The sequence below is a fragment of the Sminthopsis crassicaudata genome, chromosome 3 (genome assembly GCF_048593235.1).
Source record: "Sminthopsis crassicaudata isolate SCR6 chromosome 3, ASM4859323v1, whole genome shotgun sequence".
NCBI classification, from domain to species: domain Eukaryota; kingdom Metazoa; phylum Chordata; class Mammalia; order Dasyuromorphia; family Dasyuridae; genus Sminthopsis; species Sminthopsis crassicaudata.
This window is the reverse complement of record NC_133619.1, coordinates 553201895-553216370: the sequence shown is the minus strand read 5'-3', so window position 1 is coordinate 553216370 and position 14476 is coordinate 553201895.

Sequence of the window (14476 nt, the reverse complement as noted above, 5' to 3'; positions counted from 1 at the left end):
AGAAAAAAACTATAGAGTTACAGATGCCCATCTCTCAGGGAGTTGCTAAAGAAATTATGATAAATTAATGTAATGGACCATGAGAAAGAGTACAAGGAATTCAGAAATGGATGAGAAGATATGAACTAATGTAAAGTGAAGTAATAGAACCAGAAAAACAGCATATGCAATGACTACAACCATGCAAATGGGAAGTCCAGTTAAAAAAAAAAATCAAAACTGAACAGTATTAATGACTCAGCTTGGCCCAGAAAAAGAGATAAGACAATGGGCTTCCCACCCTTCTTTGCAAAGAGGTGAAAATTATGAGTGCTCAAAACTCAATGAGTTAATTGGCTGTTTAGTATTTCAAAACTTTTAAAATTTCACCTTGGTTCTCTTGTTACAAGGGTTGGCTACCTAAAGGAAATGAGAGGGATATCCTGGGAAGCAAAAGTGATAAGAAAATAAAAGATAATATTGCTAATAGCTTAATGGATATAATTCAGGCTCTTGAGACAAGACAGGTTTTTTCAGTCATTTCAATTACATCCAGTTCTTCGTGACCCCCATTTGTGCTCTTTTTGGCAAAAATGCTGGAGTGGTTTGCCATTTCCTTCTTCAGCTCATTTACCATATGGAAACAAGAGCAAACAGGATTAAGTGACTTCCCCAGGGTCATGCAGCTAGTGTTTTAGGCCAGATTTGAACTCAAGAAGATAAGTTTTCTAAGCGCTCAACACTCTACCCAATATGCCCCATCAATGCCCAGAATTTGGGAGTCCTGGTTTGAATCTTGCCTCAAACATTTAAAGGCTCTGTGACTGGAGAAATCACAATCTTTGTCTCTTCATTCTCCAGCTGTAAAATAATGAGTTTGCCTTTATTCACCTTGAAAGGTCTGTTCTAGTGCTAAAGTTATAATCCATAATATTCTAGTTATGGAAGTAAGGTCCCCTAGTAACGATGAACAACCAAAATTAGCCTAAATGGCCTTCATATGGAAAAGTAAGGTAAGCCACTACCTATCAGATTGGCAGAGATAACAGGAGAAGATAATGACAAATGTTGGAGGGGATGTGGGAAAACTGAAGCACTGATACATTGTTGGTGGAATTGTGAACAGATCCAACCATTCTGGAGAGCAATTTGGAACTATGCTCAAAAAAGTTATCAAACTGTACATGCCTTTTGATCCAGCAGTGTTACTATTGGGCTTATATCCCAAGGAGATCTTAAAGGAGGGAAAGGGACCTGTATGTGCCAAAATGTTTGTGGCAGGCCTTTTTTGTAGTGGCCAGAAACTGGAATTGTGGATTCTCTTTAGTTGGGGAATGGCTGAATAAGTTCTGGTATATGAATGTTATGGAATATTATTGTTCTATAAGAAACCATCAGGAGGATGATTTCAGAGACACCTGGAGAGACTTACATGAACTGATGCTAAGTGAAATGAGCAGAACCAGATCATCATTGTACACAGCAATGGCAATATTATACAATGGTCAATTTTGATGAATGTGATTCTTTCCAACAATGAGATTATTGAGGCCAGTTCCAATGATCTTATGATGAAGAGAAAGAGGCTGTGGGAACTGAGTGTGGATTACAAAATAGCATTTTCACTCTTTTTGTTGTTGTTTGCTTGCATTTTTGTAGTGTCTAGACTAGCTTTCTTGAGGATCTGTGGATGAGCCTTGGTCTTAGGTAGAGGAATGATGAAGGCGGGAGACCACCATGAGGATGGTCAAAGATGGAGTCCATTTATTTCAAGTCCTCTCAGCCCTTAAATACCTTAATACAATTACATCACTCCAGCACACTGAGCATGTACCATGTAAATGACCATTACATCACCATATCACACTAAGTATATGCCAACTAGTGTGATTAAATCATTATGTCACATTAAGTATATGTGAACTAGAGAACCTTTATCTCATCAATGTCACTGAGTTAAGTGCTTAACTATAAGTACCATGCTGTAAGTATCCTTGTATCAAATATATCTTTCCCAGAGTTCTCCCATTATCTGTGATCCTCTACATCTCCTGCTTTCTTGTGTTTTAGAACACAGGTGGTCACGCCTTCCCTGACTTCTCAGGAAGGGAAATGAAAACACTAAAGGGAAAAGGGAAATGGGGAGTCAAACCAGATATTGTTAGAGGTTTCTCTGGGCTGAAGGGTATTAACTGAAATAGGTATACATAAATCCATCAGTATAGGAGGTATTACACAAGCATATAGCAATATAGCACAGGCTAGTAGTGATGTAACAAACAATATGAATCAACATGAGGATATAACAAACAATATGAATATATATGTCCATAAGTCCTAGAAGGAAGGTATATAAATAACAATCACACATATACCTCCTTTAGCAGCCAAGAGATAGTCCAAAACCAATCTATTGTCTATTACTTCATGTGTCAGGGAATCCAATGATTCCTGAGGATTTTGAAGTACAACAATTTTTGATGTCCATGAGTCAAATGCCATAATCACCAGGCTTATGTGGCGGGCACAGTAAGCAACAGAACCACCCAATGTTTCTTGGGTCTTCTCCTTCGTTTCAAGGGTCTGCTCTCTCTCCAATGGACAAGGCGAATACGGCTCGTTGGCTCCCATCTGATTCCTTCTCTATCTGTAGAGATACAAGCAAACCCTCTCCCCCAGGCAGTTAACCTATCTGGTCCCTTCCATTCACCACTTTCTGGGTCTCTCCACATGACCTGGTGATTATCTAAAGATAGTGGAGCTGCTCACACTGGACACTGCCCTTCCAGTGGGTTATAAAACCTGTCTACTGGAGCCAGTGCATTTTTGTCAAAGATCAAAAAATTAATGATGTAAAGAGCTAAATTTAGAAGTTCTCTAGAATCACTTGTGGTTCCTCCTCTCTTTTGTTTTTGGAAAAGCATCTTGATGTCTCTGTTTCTCCTCTGTACTATTGCCTGTCCTTGAGGATTAAAAGGCATGCCAGTGTGTAAAATCTGATACTGTGCACAAAAGTGTGCAAAATGTTTAGAAGAATATGCAGGTCCATTATATATTTTTATTGCTTGTGGCACACCCATAATTGCAAATGCTTGCATAAGGAATTCAGTGACCACTCAGGCTGTCTCTTTTGCTGCTGGTATTGCAAAAATGAATCCTGAAAAGGTGTCTGAATAAAAGACAGACGAACAAAAGATTTATAATGGGTCACATTCATTTGCCAAATTCCATTGGGTCTCAAACCACGAGGGTTCTTCCCTGGAGAGAGTGTAGGAGTGTGGAAAGGAAGGCAAGCTGGACAAGCTTTTACTATGTTTCTAGCTTCCTCTCTTGTTGTCCCAAATCGCAGACATAAAGCTCAAACAGCCTGATGATATTTAGAATGAGATTCTTGGGCTGCCTGAAATAAAGGAGTATTAGCTAATATGATTAGAAGGCTATCTGTTTTGACTTTCCATTAAAAAAAATAGGACCTGGAAGTCCTATGGGAGTGGACATGCAAAATATAAATCTTACCTGGATGCTTTCTCACTTGCTCTTGAAGTTGTTTAAAGAGTTGATATATATTAGAAGGTACAAGTTTTGTTTGGGCTGTGGCAATTCTTTGTACCACACCTACTGAATAGGCTGAATCAAATATTATATTTATATCTCCTGAATAATAAGAGCTAGAATGATTGCATACAATTCATTCTGCTGAGTGGACTGAAAAGGAGTTCTGACTACTCTCTTCATAGTTAAGTCACAAGAGTACACAGCACAAATGTTATGTTTGGATGCATCTGTAAAGATCGTTGGTCCTTTAAGAGGAACCTTTTCTTTTCTTCAAAAATCCATTGCCAATTATGTAACAGCCAGGCTATCTTTAATGGAGACCCGTGTGTAAGATTTGGAGCTGTGACCAATAAAATTTACCACTCTGGGTTAGTTTCACAGAATACATTAATTTGTGCATTAGTATAAAAGGTATATATCTTGTCAGGTCTTATCCCAGATAATTGTACTGCTCGCTTAATGGCCTTTAATAAAATTCTAGCCACAAGTATTGGGTAAGGAGTAAGGCTTTGGTTTGGTTGTTCTGGGAGGTTCACCCACTCAATCACACTGTCTCCTTGATGAAGGACTGCTGTGGGGGCCTCTTGTGTAGCAAATTTCCAAGGGTTTCTGACTCTTTCAACCGCATTGGATAAAGCCAGTTCAACCTCTCTCAAAGTCTCTTGAGCTTATTTTGTAAGCTGGTATGGTGAGTTTAAAGCATTGTCTCCCCTTAATTGTCATATAATGGTTGTAATTGATAGGTAGTTAAGCCTAACACTGTATGCATCTATTGGATATCTCCCATCAATTTCTGAAAGTTATTTAACATGTTCAATTTCTCTGTTCTTAAAGAAAGTTTTTATACTGTAACACCTTAGGATATACTTCATATCCTAAATAATGAAAAGGAGCATATCTTTGAATTTTTTCTGGAGTTATATACAATTCATAGTTCCTTAATGTTTCCATGGTCTTTTGTAGACATGCTTCTACCATTTGCTCCTCAGTTGCACATCTCAATATATCATCCATGTAATGTAATAACATTACTTTTGGAAATGCTTTTCTACTGGAGCAAGAGCAGCAGCAATATACATTTCACACATAGTAGGGCCATTTTTCATTCCCTGTGGCAAAACTGTTCATTCATATCTTTTATAAGGTTCAGCTAAATTAATGATGGGCACTGAAAAGGCAAATTTTTTCATATCCTCCTTATCCAGAGGGATAGAATAGAAACAATCCTTAATGTCTGTAACCCAAAGAGGCCATTCTCTATATACTCAATTGTAATCCTAACTGTTGTTAAGATGTCTCTTCCCTACAGATTGATGGGGATTTTATTTACAAAAAAAAGGAGTAAAAACTCCTGTTTCACCTTTAAATATCCATCGTAAAGGGGTAGCACTAATTTCAGCTGCTATTGATCCTCCTATGCCAGATATGTGGGTGTCTGTCATAATCTTTGGACAGTGACTGGGCCAGTTGGCCCCTCTAATGACTGTATGATCTGCATCTGTGTCTAATAGTCCTTCTAATGGCATGCTATTTGTATAGATAGTGAGCATAGGATGGTCAGCTGTAACTGCTGCAGTCCAGAATATTCCTGGATTCTATTGTTGGGAGTCAAAATCTGGGCAGATATCACCACATTGCCTATCAGGAGTCTGTATCAGTAAACCTGATGCTACTACTCCTGGTTGATAAGTTACACATTCTCTACTATTAGTGACTGGGATATTAGCTACATATTCCCAAGTCAGTGTATGGATAAACACTGTTTTGTAAGCACTCTTAGGAGGTGAAATGGTCAAGCTTACTATGCCTGGAGGCAAGGAATCCATAGGCTGGAGAGAAACAGATTTTACCTCTCCAAGGGGGTATCTCAGTAGTCCCAGCTGCATACAACTTATTCTCCCCAAGTGTAATCCCTTTCTCCCATTAGATTGCTTCTGGCTGGATTGATTGTGTAATCCCTTTCTCCTATCAGATGGCTGATTGGTCATGTCTGGGTACTGAACTTTTAAAGACCCTCTGGGTGTAGCATTGGCTGCCATCATGCCCCCCAAGTGTTTTTGCCTGGGGCCCTGGAGCTGGACCCCCCATCCTGTTTCCCTAAATCAATCTACATTCTGATGCCCAGTGGAAGCCCTTATTGCATTTCAGACATGGGGTTTTGAGTCTTGTTTTTCCACCCTGTTCTTTTACTTTATCTTTTTGCCAACATTGAGCTTTCAGATGCCCTACTTTACCAAATTGAAAGCATTGACGAGTCTCTCTGTAAATCCCTTGCCAAAAAGGACCCTGTCTTTCCATGTTCAGATCTTGGGAAGTCTGCATCATAGCCTGGCTATAAAGGTATTTGTGCCCAGTGTGGCATAGTCTTATGATCTCTCTAAGGGATTATCCTCGTGTAGTCCTAGTAAAACTCTTTTCTTTGTCCTTTTTGGTCTGATTTTTCTTGTGCAGCAAGACAACTGTATAAATATGTGTGTATATATATATATATATATATATATATATATATATATATATATATTGGATTTAACATATATTTTAACATGATTAACATATTGGATTACTTGCCATCTGGGGAGGGAGTGGGAGGGAAAGAGGGGGAAATTTGGAACACAAGATTTTGAAAGGGTCAATGTTGAAAATTTTTCCGTGCGTATGGTTTTGAAAATAAAAAGTTTTAATTAAAAAAAGTAAAAAAAAAAAAAAAAAAAGCAACAAAAACCACAGTAGCTGCCTACCTAGTACTGTTGCTGTTGCCTACAGGCTCTACCTAGGAAAGGGAGCCCAAAAATGAGACTGCCAATGATAGAGAAGAAAAAGATAAGCTATAATTCTCAGGAAACACAAAAGGGAAAGCAGTAAAGAGGCCCAGAAAAGACCAATGCTAGACTTCAACAATGAGCACAATTTCTCAGAGAGATGAAACATCAAGGATTTGTAGAAATAGTGCAGAAATAATGAACTGAACCAGTTATACTCAGCAAAAGAACTCTGGGAGATGACTATGAACCACTACACAGAATTCCCAATACCCCTATTTTTGTCTGCCTGCATTTTTGATTTCCTTCACAGGCTAATTGTACACTATTTCAAAGTCTGATTCTTTTTGTACAACAAAATAACTGTTTGGACATGTATACATATATTGTATTTAATTTATACTTTAACATATGTAACATGTATTAGTCAACCTGCCATCTGGGGGAGGGGGTGGGGAGAAGGAGGGGAAAAATTGGAACAAAAGGCTTGTCAGTGCTGTAAAATTGCCCATGCATATATCTTGTGAATAAAAAGCTGTAATAAAAAATAACAATAAATAAAAAAGAAAGAAATAGTGCAGAAGCTAATAGGAGAGATTAAAGGAGAATCACCAGCAAAGCTCCTATGTTCAAGCAAGCAAGTAAAGTTCTTGGTCATTAGGATACAGCCAAATAGAAACTAAGAACAATATGGCTGCCTCTATGAGACATTTTCAATCAATGTGGGTAATGATGTGGGATGGTTGTAAAGTTTAGGAAGAATGCTAATCTCCTCATGTGTAGTTCCTTCCCTCTCAAACAATGAACAAGGCTAAACTGCAGCACTAATGTATCAATATCCATATGTTGGGGAGCCCTCAGGTGGTAGGAACTCAAGGGAAATGGCTGGTCTCTATCCACAACCCACAGGCATATTAAAAAAAAAAAAAATTCACTCACTACTTATCAAGTGCCTGTACCTTTTACACATGGATAACAAAGTCCATGAAAGAAGCAAGGTGCAAGGGATGTCAGGATATCAAAGTGTGACTGATCCAGACTGATGCGGGTCAGGTCACCACACACCTGATTTCCCAGGCAAACCTGGTAAAAATCCTATTTGCTGTTGAATAGCAGCTGCACAGTTACATTGCTGGCAAAATTAGATGATGACAAGACACATTCATTTTCTCTTCTGGTATTTTTTTAACCAAATTAAATTCCATTTTATTATACCTCTCCTTTGATTTACTAGTTATAATACATCTGGGAGGCATGGGACACAACAATCTTTGAAGAAATGATAATAATTTTCAGAGGACAATGGGAAGGTATATGCTGGATGTGACCAAGACCAAATATGACTAAGGAGAAATTCCCAATAACTGAAGAAAAATGTCTCACTAGGAAAATAAATATATTCAGAAAAAAAATGGATCTGTACTGCTAAATATTTAGTTGCAGTAATCCTTGTTTGAATATCACTAAATGTGTCTGGAAAATAATGAGAACCATTGTGTTTCATTATTTTATCGCTTGTGTCCTCTGGATTTTAGAAAACAAGTGCTCTTTGTGTCCCTAACTCTGGGTTTCCTAACCTGTAACCAATTTTAGAGGGTAAGATGTGCAGGAAACCAGAGGAATAATTTTTCATATATGTGATAAACTTTTAATTTCCTGGTGTCAGTATATGTTTATAAGCATATATAGTATTTAAATTTATTTATTTACTTTTGTGGAAGCAATTGGGGTTAAGTGACTTGCCCAGGGTCATACAGCTTGGAAGTATTAAGTGTTTAAGATCAGATTTGAACGCAAATCTTCCTGACTTCGGGACTGGTGCTCTATTCACCATTTAAATTTATTTTCAAATTGCCACTGAGTGGTCTAATCATGATCTGCTGCAAGTAGACTGTATACAGCCAATAGCACCTGATCCATTTCCTCTGCACACAGTATTTTCATATGATAATGAAGCTATGTCAATTTTCTTCCCTATGTCCAGTCAGCAATTTTGAAATATCCATTCTTGGCCTCCACTTCTGTATATGGGTTGTCTCTCTCCTGTTGAAATGTTAAGTTCCCCTTTCAGAGTAGAGACAATGTTCAAATTTGTATTCCCAGTACTTAGAATATTAAAACAAATACTTATTTTATTAACTATTTGCTCTATCAGGAATCCTAGACTCAAATATCAAATGACTGACCTAACATAAGGATTCTGAAGTAGATTTCCTTAGTATATGCAAAGATACAATTGTCAGACACAAGGATAATTCTGGTTGTGCACTGGTTGAGCACTGGGTCCACTCTAGCTCCCATTTTCCCCTTTGAGATGTGCTCTCTAATGTCTTTCATATAGATTGAAAAATCTTGCAAATCTGAGGACAGTCACCTGCATTAAGAGCTTTCAATATGCTGGGGTGATTGTCAAGGGCTAGGTCACTAATATAAAAAGTTTTCCATTATACCATACTTGAAGAAGCATTTGTGTTCCATCTACCTATATAGCAAGACCTATTGTTCAACTTAATTCCTTAGTTCCCTTGTGGCTTGAATTTCCAGAATTTTTTATCTTTCCATCTTTCCCTCTGCCTTACTACCCCTGACATTGTTCTTTTTCTACATAGTAATTTCCAATATTTCTACTCTTCTTTTCTTTTCTAGGTCATCACCATTTCAAAAACTATATTGTCTTCCTTTCACTTTGTCCATTCTCTGGTCAATCAGTTCAACAGTAGATTCCCTTGTCAATCAATCATTTCACCCAATCCCATCCTTGGATTACTTCCACTATCCATCTTTATTCCTATTTATATTCTACTAGATAAAATAGGGGGGGGGACTTCCGGCCAAGATGGCGACGTGGAGGCAGACAGCTGCTTGAGCTCCTCGTTTTCTCTCAGAACTTACTTCATGACAAGCCTCTGACTTAATGCTTGACCCAGAAAGAAATCCACAAATTATCACCAAGAGAAGACATCCTTGAAAGTCGCCAGAAAAGGTCTGTGTTTGTTCGGGGGAGGGTCAATCAGACTGGGCGCAGACTGAGGGCAGACAGCCAGAGCAAGACAGGCAGCTCACACAGCTCAGACCGGAGGGGGAGGGGTGTGATCTCTGTCGTTTCTGTGAAAGGGCTTTTGCCCCAGTGTGGATGCTCCGTCTTGGCAGCAAGCCAGGAGCGGTGGAGAGGGTGTAAACACTGGAGGTGAAGATTAAAACCCCAGAAAGCCAGCGTCTCTCAGAGCCCGGCCACCCCCAACCCCCACCTGGACTGACTCGGTGCGTTCTCGGAGCCTCAGAGCGCAGACTCAGTACAGTCATTGCTGTTCTGTTAGTGGCTCTCTGCTGCCCTACCCCCAGTCTGTAGAGGAAGCCCATTAATACCATCCAGCCCTATCCCCCGCAAAACAGACCAATTGTTTCTCTTGTCAGTTTGTTTTCTTTGATTCCTACTCTGACAAAATGAACAAAAAATTCAAAAGGGCTCTAACCATTGACAGCTTCTGTGTGGAGAGGGAGCAGACTTCAAATGCTGAAGAGACTAGGAACAGAATGTCCCCAGATGTATCCCCTGGGAGGGATATAAGCTGCTCCTCAATACAAAAGAACCTCATAGAGGAAATCAAAAAGGCTCTCACAAGAGAGCTGGAAGAGAAATGGGAAAAGGAAAGGGAAGCTTGGCAAGAGAGCCTGGAGAAGTCATCCCATGCATTCAAAGACAGAATGGATAAAGAAATCAAATCATTGAGAAACAAGATTAGTGAGCTGGAAAAGGTAAACAACTCCAAGGAAAACAGGATTAGAGAGCTGGAAAAAGAAATCAGCTCTCTAAAAAATACAATGGAAAAAAATTCCATAGAAGATAAAAACTCAATTGGACAATTACAAAGAGATATAAAAAAAGTGAGTGAAGAAAATACATCATTGAAAATTAGACTGGAACAAGTAGAAATGAATGACTCAAGGAGAAACCAAGAGGGAGTCAAGCAAAACCAGAGAAATGAGACAATTGAAAAGACTGTCAAGTACCTTACCAGAAAGACAACAGACCTGGAAAACAGATCCAGGAGAGACAATTTGAGAATAATCGGACTCCCTGAAAAATGGGAGGAAAAAAAGAGCTTGGACACCATTTTCGAGGAAATTATCAAAGAGAACTGCCCAGACGTTTTGGAAACAGAGGGTAAAATAGACATTGAGAAAATTCATCGATCACCTACTGAAAGGGACCCTAAAATAGGGGGAAAAATAATAAAATCATGCTTACCTACAAATTTATTACATATTCTTGACTTATCCCTCACTGCCCCAAGGCAATACTTTTATACCCGCTCAATTAGTTATCCTATAGAAAGTGTCATTTCCAAAAATTCTCTTCTCTCAAGTTACCCACAGGATCTACTCACTCACCATCCTATATGAAATCCTTAATTCATAATGCAATGAATATTTCCTCCTTCATTTATCTTTTATGAAGAGATGTTCTTTATTCCCAAAGCAAACCCTTCTACTGGAACCCTTATTGCACTGCACTGCCATTCCATCTTTTCCAGTAGACTGTTTCCTTCTATCATCCCAACTCTGACTAGTATTTACCCTCTCCTTTCTACTGAATCATAACCTATTTCCTACAAACACATCCAATTTCTCTCTATCCTTAAAAACAAAATCCTCACTATATATAACTATTCTTGTCAAACACAGCCCTAAATCTTTCCTCTTTTTCTGGGCTAAACTTTTTGAGAAAGCTAACTGTGCTCAGTTTCTCCATTTCTTTTCCCTTCACTCTCTTCCAAACCAAAGTCAACAAACATGTGTCAGGCATTGTGCTAAACACTTTGGATAGGAAGGCAAAAAAGTAGACCCTAACCTCAAGAAATATACATACTAATGGGAAAGATACTATGCAAACAACTATGTACACCTGAAAGGCAAACTGAGAGAGATTGATATATGGATATTTGGGGATAGGGTGGGATGAGAACCAGGAAAATCTCCTTTCAAAAAAGTTTTGGAGCAATCTGAAGGAAGAAGAGATGAAGGAAGACAGCATTTTAAGCATAAGCCCCAATAGACAGTGAAAAGGTATAAGAAGAAATGCAATTTCTTGTGAGCAAAATGACCAATTGTCATTGGATTATGGAACATGTGGAATAAAATAGAAGAAGAATGGAAAGCATAAGGCAGTGCAGTGTATAGAGCATCAGCCATGAAGTTAGGAGGACCTGAGTTCAAATATGGTTTTAGATACTTCCTGGCTGTGTGACCTTGGGTAAATCACTTAATCCCAACTGCCTCAGGGGGAAAAAGAATGGAAAGCAGATAGATGTTGGGAACTAGGCTATCAAGGCTTTTGAAGGATAGAGGATTTTGTATTTGACTGTAGAGTTAATGAGGAGTCACTGGAATTTATCAAATAAGAGGCTAAAGACATGATCATATCTATGCTTTAGAAAGATTAATAGCTGAGTGGTAGGAGAATAGGCAGAGAAACCAGAAGGCTATTAAAATAATCTAAGAATGAGGTGATAAAAGAAACTGCACCAGCATGGAGGCTATCAGAGGTGAGAAGAGAATATACAAAAAACAATGCAAAGGTAAAAAAGGATAGGAATTGGCAACAGATTGGATATGTGCAGTGAGTGGGGAGTTGAGGATAACACCTAGATTGTGATCCTGGGTTACTGGAAGATGGTGATACTCTTGACAGTAATAGGGAAAGTGGAAAGAAGGGTGGGTTTGGGGGTGGGTGGGAAGTTTATGGGTTCTCTTAAACATTCTATAGACATTTAAAACCCAACACTTTAAAAATAAAATTCATCATCTTGTAAGAAATGGGATTTTACAAGCTTAGCTGTTTGCTTTCACAGATGTTCTTGAGAAAGGATAAAAGCCCCAGGAAATGTTCTAGGGTTGCAGTTAATATAGTTCATTTTGCAAGTATAGGGGGTTGCCTTTTGGATAAGAAGGAATTGGGAAAGTTGAGTGATGACCAAAAGCAAGAGCTCAAAGAACAAAAGGAAGAGTTCTGGTCTTATTTTGCTTAGAATTGGGCATATTATTACCTGATAAAAGAGAATTGTAACCGGGAAGGATCTTGCTTGACTAATTAGGATTCTGATGGGACCAGCACTAGCCAACCTAAAGGCCTGATCTAGTCTTTGTAAGGTGTGGTCACAGAGCAGGATACTCCCCTTTTTCCCAAGAACAGAAAGAAACACTTTCCTCTAGCCACTTTGCTAATCTGTGTTTGAAAAATATAGGAATGGACCCAATATGAAAACTTCTTGCAAGTGTACGAGCTCTGGATCATGCTACGACTGTTGCAAATGACCACAATATGAAAGAATTAAAGACTTTAATTGAAGGAAAATAGAACTTTCATACGAAAAATATAGGAATGGGAATGCAGAGGGACTGCAATAGCCTGCTTGGGTTTACTCCCTGATTCTGCTAGAGGTCAGGCAGATTATCCAAAAAAGGGGGTTCTTCTCAAAATCTTTTCCCAAAAACCCTCCCCTCTTCCAAACTTTCTAAATGTTTGATATTTAAAGTCCTTTATAACCTGTACTTTTCCTACTTCATTTTTTTTTTTTTTTACAATCTATTCCCCTCCATATAATCTAGTATCGAATGGCACTGGCCTCCTGGCTATTCCTCATACAGTATATATCTCCCACCTCTAAGCCTTTTCACTAGCTGTGCTCAATGCCCAGAATGCTCTTCCTTCTCCTCATCTCTGCCTCACTTCCTCTTCCTCCTTCAAGATTCAGTTGAAATCTACCTTTTACACACACACCCCCACACACCCACATGTATATATAGATACACCTATATGCACACTTATAAATAATATGTATATGTTTTTGTATATACATATATGTACTCATAAATAACATGTACATATGATGGGAGTGAACCCTGAAACTGTGTCCTCTTTAATCTATATTAGCCCAGACAGCTCCCAGCCCCAGGCCAACATTTGCCCATAAAACCAGGGGTCTGTTAACACACCTTTGCCAAATTCCTAATGAGAAATTTTGCCTGCTAAGAAAGCCTACTTCTTAGTGAACAATAAACTTCTCTTTTCTGCCACTCAGACTTTTGGGGTTTGCAAATTCACATTGGACCTGCTCCAACCAGAGGGGATTACCCACCTTAATTCTCACACCACTTCACTACCATTAGCACCAAATCACATGTGTATGTATGTATATATGTGTGCTTATATACATACCATAGAAATTCTTAAATCCAACTAATTCCTTAAGGATGATTTTTTCGGAGTAGAAAAAATTTTATTTATTATAGGCTCATCTTAATTGTTAATAGATTATTAGTCAATGATAATTGTTAGTAGTCTGTGACTGGTTAGCTCAGTTTAGTTAGAACTTATATGAAGCTTCCAAGAGAGCCAATCATTGACAGAATATAAACTTCTTAAGAGAAAGGACCATTTAATTTTTGTTTTTGAATTCTGAAGGCTACATAGTGCTTTAGCACATAATAAACATTTGTTGGTAGATTGGTTTATTTCCTTTTTGTTCCAAAGTCTCATACCAAATTTCTAATCCTGGCCAACCATTTTGCAAATCTGAAGGGATTACCAAGGGGGATGTGTCTCACTCACACACACACACACACACACACACACACACACACATAATTTATCATCATATAGATATGACAGACATAAAGTTGCTATTAGTATTGATTCACTAAGCTCATAATTCTTGAAATTATGCCATTTACTATAATTTTCCTTTACAAGTAATTGGCTTCTGTAACATTCAGTTCAATTAAACAAATATTTAATAAGTGCTTTCTTCCACAACAACTTCTTGAAGTACTTAGTTCCAATAATACTATTTTACAAGAAAGACAATTAAGACTCAGGCAAGGTGGAATGACTTGTCTACAGTTAGATAGGCTATATGCAGCAAAGCTAACTTTAACACAAATCCCAGTGATTCCCAGTGTTCGTTCTACTGCACCAAGTAAAACAAATATTGGCAGATAAGAAATCAGAGTTCCTTTACCTTAAAAAAATTTCTAAGTGGAAATTTCAAGGATTCTTTTCCCATGAAGCAGCATATAATTTTGAAACTCGGAGAAAGAAAAGAAAATACAGTATGCACTTTGAATAAATTTATAAGGAAATATAAAAGCTAATGATTTTTAAAATTATTTTAATTTTCTTA